The sequence below is a fragment of the Protopterus annectens genome, chromosome 2.part1, assembly GCF_019279795.1.
Source record: "Protopterus annectens isolate FY-2018-M chromosome 2.part1, PAN1.0, whole genome shotgun sequence".
Taxonomy (NCBI): domain Eukaryota; kingdom Metazoa; phylum Chordata; order Ceratodontiformes; family Protopteridae; genus Protopterus; species Protopterus annectens.
The window spans coordinates 1,494,100,654-1,494,107,433 of NC_056729.1; the positions used below are offsets into that span (position 1 = coordinate 1,494,100,654).

A 6,780-nucleotide genomic window follows, 5' to 3' on the forward strand; every position below is an offset into this window, starting at 1 on the left:
ACTGACTTTGGATTATCTGTATTCTCAATGAATGATGTTTTACATGGGATTTTTTTTAAAAAAAGGTGCTCGGTAATAGGCAGTCTGAGAACTTCACATAGACCCATATATAGAAGAAAGTAACTGTAAAGTTACTATGGGCTTCATAACATTGTTACTCATGTGATATTTACAAAGACATAATTTTACATTTACCAAAAATGTAATGGATATAACAAAATTTTAAACAATCTGGATGATATTATGATTTTTCAACCTGTAATAGGCAATTTGCTTTTATAAATAAATGATAAGACAATTAAGCAATTTGTCTTTCTATTTTTACTCTTTCAGCTAACTCGACACTAACAGACTAAGAATGATTTCCCATTAATGTCCTGCCAAATCATTCTTAAAAAACAGTTTATGATGGCAGCCCCATGGAGCAATGGGATGAAGCCTTTAGTGCACCCCAGACGACCCATATTCAATTAACAGCAAGGGCACTGGATGGGCCATGTTGGGAGAATGAGAATGACTGTCCATCAGTCTGATCATACTAGAGGAAGGGAGGCAGACTAGGCTTGATGCGATAAGTAGCATTAAAAGCTTGGCATGGTCCATGCTATATAAGTGATGTGCCACTTACTCAAGAAGTTGTGCATGCATATAAGTGTGCAAGCACTTCTTGAAAACAGGGATTCCAGAGTTGACAAGGCCATTGTGGGCTGGTGCGACTCAGGGCACACTCCCCAGCAGCAGTGTGACATTGCACCGGTGTACTAAATCTCCTCACCGGCACCAGACAAGGGGTGAGTTGAGCATGGGAGAGACCGACATAGGCCTGGTAGACCTGGTGAATGAGGAGAGAAGCTGGTGGCAGCTGATGGCCAGCTTCAGACAGGAAAAAAAATAACTTGTGTATGTTATACATCTATGTTAAGTATAATTTTGCATACTTTTCCTGTAAGTTTGAAAATTATCAAGAGGTCAAGCAGAAATTTATGAATTTTAACACTCACCAGTTGGGTAAATGAGTAAAAATCCAATACATTTTATAGAGTATTTTATTTATAAAACTTGAGACTTTTTATCATTCTTCTCTTCAAGACAAATACTGATACATACTGAATTTCTCATAAATGGACTACCTTATAGTCAGACTTTGAACCAAATTCCATTCTCAAGGCTGTATTATACTCAGTTTTTTGCAATGCCTATTTGACTCCTATTAACATTCACTATACGAGAGCAAATGCAAGACATGGAGAAACACTGATGTGGTTTCCTATCAAATGATCAAATGGACAGATTGTTGAACCCATATGATCAACAGTTTTGTCCGTCAAAGTGTTCTGACTGAGATCTCATTACAGTAGGGTTCAAGAAATTTCCCCATTTCCCCACTGTAGTGAAATCTCAGAGTTGGTATATATAATTAGCAACCCCCCTGCAAAAGCATTTTTTGTGTTGTATGCAGGCGTTTGTGTTTTAATTTTTTTCAGCGGACTGAATTGTTGATCATGTGGGTTCCTGACTGACATATTCAGCTGTTCTGGAGCATGAAGCCATGCATTTATTTTTCATTACAAAGAGGTAAGTAAGGGAACTAGAAATATGACCATGAGCCACTATTCTTTCAATCATGATATTGTGCTCATTTAGAGAGATACAGTGGTACTTTCCTTCATATGTGCAAGCAGTTTGCCACAGTCAGTGTCAACTTTGAATTATTTATATACAAACCAGCATGCTTTTAGGATGTGGGAGTATACTAGACTACCTGGTGAAATCCATGTATACAAGGCAACAATATGCCAACTCCACCACACAGACAATGAAGATCAAGAGGGATGTCTCATCACAAAGCTGTGAGCCAAGCATCTTACCACTGAACCACCATGCTGCCTAGCTACAGAACATCCAGGAAAGTCATCCATTCCGAATCTGGGTCCCAAGCTGACCCTGGAGACTTTGCAGCCCATCCCATGCACAACAGAAAAAGTTCAATGGACACATTCCTTACCTTCATAGCTGTTTCTTCAACCTACTGCTTACCCCTGAATTCTAGTTACTAGAGCAGCTGCTTTACCTTTCCACCGAGATGCCTCCTTAAACCTTCCTCCAACTGCATTCTGGCCTCAAGAGGAAAAAAACATGGCAGAATGGCTGCAAAGAAATTTTGCTTGAAACTCTATCGCCCAGTTAATGCTGCATGTACATTGTTGAAGATGAGGTATGTGAAAGCTGAGCTGCCCCAGTCAGACCTGCAGGAGCATAGTAATGATATATATCCCAATAAATTCTCTGTTTTAATACAAATATCCCTTGGCAAGTTATCAGACACAAGAAGTATACTAACTTTACATCTCAATCAATTAATTTTAGTACAATTAATGTTGATGATAATGTTGCCCCATCCTTGGTAGTTGGGTCCCAATGTGTGTGTTGGGGGAGAAACCCCCCTGAAATTCTATTTTCTTGAGAGGAAATCTAGGAATTATACTTGTGATTTTTGCATGTAATTTTCAGTCTTTACAGAGATTTCACTACATATTTCTGCTGCATCTATATATGCAAAATGGAAACAGAGTTGCTGTAGGCAATGCTCAATAAAGTAAGCTGAGAGACAGTATTACAAGTCATAAATATGAGAAGAAATACTGGTTTCTGGTGAATGGATGCTCCGGCCTAAAATGACAAATTCCATGAAAATTCTGTGTTTTTCTAATACTCAGACAATCCAAATTCAAGCTTTACCTGTATTTTTTCCAAGAAAATTTTAAAATGAGTGTGCATGAGCACAAATACTTCAAAATATCCTATTTTATGAGAAAAACATACTCAAATGCTGCTCTAAACAATGCAGAAATTGTATTATTCTGTATCTGATGAAACTTAATGTGATATGAAATAACCAAAATTACATCAATAGTGAGCCTTTAACTTTGTTGCTGTGAAGCCAAATCCTTTTCAAGAGTTAAGGGTATGGTTTGTCCTGCAAAATCTCAACTTTTACTAACAAACTTTCATCACTTCAGTCATCTGAAAAGATAATAATGTCCCTTAGTTGTATTTTTTGTCACAACTCTTTCACATAAAAAATAGGAAAAAATTGCAATAAAATGACATGGAACAATTGCATAGAGGCATGTAAACACTGATAACATACAGTAATTAACATTTCCAAATTATATTCAATAGATGCTATGGATGGGTTGGCTGACAGTCTGACTACAGATATTAGTCTCCAAATAAACATCATGTTAGAAAAACACAGATCTTGGATGCTATTCATGAAATTTTGAAAACAAATCTGGAAGAGTTTGCATAACTGTATTGAAAACAGCAAAACAAACACTACTGGAATAATATTAAAATCAGATATTATTGTTATTATTATTGTTGTTAATTACCTTCACAATCCTCCAGATTAATCACTATTTGGAAGACGTGTGCTATATCCACATTGTTTATAACATATATGCTTCTCAAAGAGTGAAATGTCTAACAATGACATGATAATAGTGCATGCCACCATGTTCACCACACCTCCTTAACTCCAACACACGCACACACGCACGCACACACACACACACACACACACACACAGTACACACTGCTTCCTTAGGCAAAAAAAAAAACTTCTGGCCATATCTTGTGTCTTTTTTTCAGGTTGGCGTGGGTTAACTCCTTGTGCTGCAGAACAGGGTTAATATTCATTGCTTTAGTTAGGGACTATGGATCATAGGAGGCTACTAGGCTAATAGCCCTGGGGCCCTTACAAGCCTAGCCAAGAGTTTATCCCCAAAAAAGAAACCTCAGTCAGCACCTGTCACCCCTGTCAATAAAGGACACAGGTGGAATTTGTGGTTTCCCATCCACAAATCAAGGTTGGGCTTGAAGAGGGTCAGTGATGTACTCTGTTTGAAGTGTACAGGAAGTCTATTCAAGAGACAGGGCAGCCTCTGGGAAACAAACCTGTCTCTCCAGCAGGTTTTGTTAATGTTGCATATTAGATTTTGGCCTTTCAAGCGGGTAAGCATGAGGAGTTAGACTTACGAATATGTAGCATCTCTAGTAGAGCAGGGTCCGACACTGTCTTGTAGGTGAGACACAGACCACCTCTAAGTAATCTGTACGATACCACGCAGAGTGATAGTGATTTGAGCCTGTCCACATGGAACAGTTGTTGGAAGCCATGGATTCCCTTTGTGAGGTATTTCTGTGGCATGCTAACACAAAACCTGTTATTCTAGCAACTTTCTAAGTTTATAAGAGGACCTTCACATGTATACAAGCAGATAATGGAACTGAAGCATAAATCTCAAATGTTATGATTTTGGCCCTCAACCTTAGCTTTGGTCTTCCTACCATTACCATACTGATGTTTCTCAAAAAGTCAGACTCTGGACTTGTCACAGCCTATACAAACATTCTTTAACAGTAACTACACTGGGTCTAGTTAGTATGAAACAGGGCTGCCACCTTTTCAGGTAGTCAGTGTGGGACGTTGTAAAAATGTGAGACTTTGCAGGACAAACCGTATTTCCAACCAGTGCACAGGACTGGATTTAACATTTTTACTAAAATAAACGCTCATTCTTGCATAATTAGCAATGTTTATGATGTTTGGTGTAATATTTAGGTGTTACAAAAAAATGAATTACGCAACCATTATAGGAAAACTGGAAGTATTTTTGTCCTGAAATCTCAGGGCATTTGACATTTTTCATGTTTTTCGCATAACGCAACTGCCCAAATAGGGTCTGTCCTACGTAAAGTGCGACAGGTGGTAACTAGAAGCCTTTCTACTGTGCTCCTCTTTCTGATCCTCTGCTACGACTTAAAGGCTTGTGCTACGATTTAAAATGCTCAGAGACTTACCGACGGATTTGAGTTCTCAAGAAATAAATACAAACTGCTAAAGTGCAATTATTTCATATTCTAGCAATAGCATATCTCTCAACTGTCCAGATTTTTGCCTCATATTTTTGGTCTGTTCCTCATAAAATCCGTGGTTTTCTGACAAATCAACGAGGACTGAAGTCACTAAATTTCCGACTTCATATGTCAGAAAATGCATGCTAACACAAAACCTGTTATTCTAGCAACTTTCTAAGTTTATAAGAGCAACATTTAAAATACGTTCCTATTTTTGGCCTTTGTCCCCTCGTTATTTTAGCTTTGTACAGATTTTCTGCACTAAGTTGAGAGGTATGTAAAGGAGCTCTTTTCAGTTTCACACTGCTCAGTTCTGTACCTGATCTTTGTGCAGGGTGCCAATATTGCCAGAGTTAGAACACTGATGAATGTACTGACAACATCATATACATTAATGAAGGCAAAAAACAGTTTTCCCCATAACCGCGTTGTAGTCCATTCGACGCCAACAAAAGCAAAACATTTCACAGTAAACTTACTAGTCTTACGAGAGAAAATAATTTCCACCGGTTCAGCAACTGTTTTGTTACATTTCACAGTGACGGTCTCGCCTCCAAACCTGATAACCCCGCCTTCCCACTAAAAAAGGTTGGATGGATCTGTAGACCGCGATAGGTCAAACAGTGCTAATAAAAACAGGATAGAACTAGGCTAAATTTCTGGAACAAGTACTGTCAGCTTTTGAAAACTCGGGAATTGCTTCAGTCGCAGGCCAGTCAGGATTACAAGTCAGCCTCCTTTATGTCTGCTTTTGCAAAAATATTACATTGGGGAAAAAACGCCCTTGATTTCCAAGACAAAGCTGTTGAGGCTGGTTTGAGACTTTTACCGTCCCTTGGTTACAGTAACTTAGCAACCGAGCTCTGTATCTACCCGAGTTTGACACTTTTCTTCGTTTGTTTGTTTGTTTGTTTATTTATTTTATGCAGGTTGATGGGGGTAATTGAAATCCTTGCAGGGAAACTTAGGTACTCTTGTATATGTCTTAATTGTAACTGCAACACTGGTGTCACTGAGGAGCGTTACTGCTGAATCCCTAATGACAATCTGGCAATGAACTGCATATTCATGGCGGACAAATTTTCGGTAAAGTAATACTGAAACTGTAATTTAATGTTCATAGTATTCACATTGTATTCGATTAGAATTTAACAGTAATGTACATTTTGTGTAAAAACAAAAAAGTATTTCCTGGGATGTACATTACCAGACACCTGCAGCAACTGGAAAGACCCCAAAAGTACCTCACCAAGAGGATCAAAGGGCTCAAACAGATGCCATATGCTGCCCGGTTAAAGAAACTCCAGCTCTACTCAGTGGCATACCGCCTGCTCAGAGGCGATCGGTGTCTGACGTATAAAGTCATGTCCAACCCGGAATTAATGGACATGCTGCACCTCAGAAAATCCAAATCCCATCTAGCTACGCGCTCGAGAGACTTGAACCTCAGCACTGAAATAAATAGGACATGCTGGAGGGACAGATTCATAACCCAGAGGCTCCCTTCACTCTGGAATAAAATCCCAGTCCAGGTTAGGCAGAGTCCCTCATTGACTCTCTTCAAGAGGAATCTTGATGAGTGGATGGGAGATCGTAGGTTTACCACCTTGTATCACTTCTGTGTCACTGTTAGAGGCACAGTATACTAACCTCGAAAAAGGGCATAGCAAAATTAATTTAAAATGGGTGGCTAAAGCAAAACACACTCTGGCTAGGCTTATAAATGCCCTAGGGCAGATAGCCTAGTATGAACCTATGAACCATAAGACTGTTCACAGGGGGACCAGTGCCCCCCCCCCCCAATGACACCCAAGGACTAGGGGCTAGCTGTCAACCTTTTACCTCCACAATTAAGAA

At 39.1% G+C, this 6,780-nt stretch overlaps 1 protein-coding gene across 4 annotated transcripts in view; it reads right to left on the minus strand.

Moving 5' to 3' along the window:
- The window catches only part of CCDC27 (coiled-coil domain containing 27), a 1,043,518-nt gene extending 1,037,795 nt beyond the window's left edge, over positions 1-5,723 (minus strand). For 3 of the 4 annotated variants that reach the window (XM_044062953.1, XM_044062952.1, XM_044062951.1), the window contains exon 1: positions 5,403-5,721. The gene's annotated coding sequence lies outside the window, so the exon portion shown is untranslated. Of the gene's footprint in view, positions 1-5,402 lie in introns of all 4 variants that reach the window. The other variant, XM_044062954.1, reaches the window with a different exon arrangement.
- Between the last annotated feature and the right edge of the window lie 1,057 nt (positions 5,724-6,780).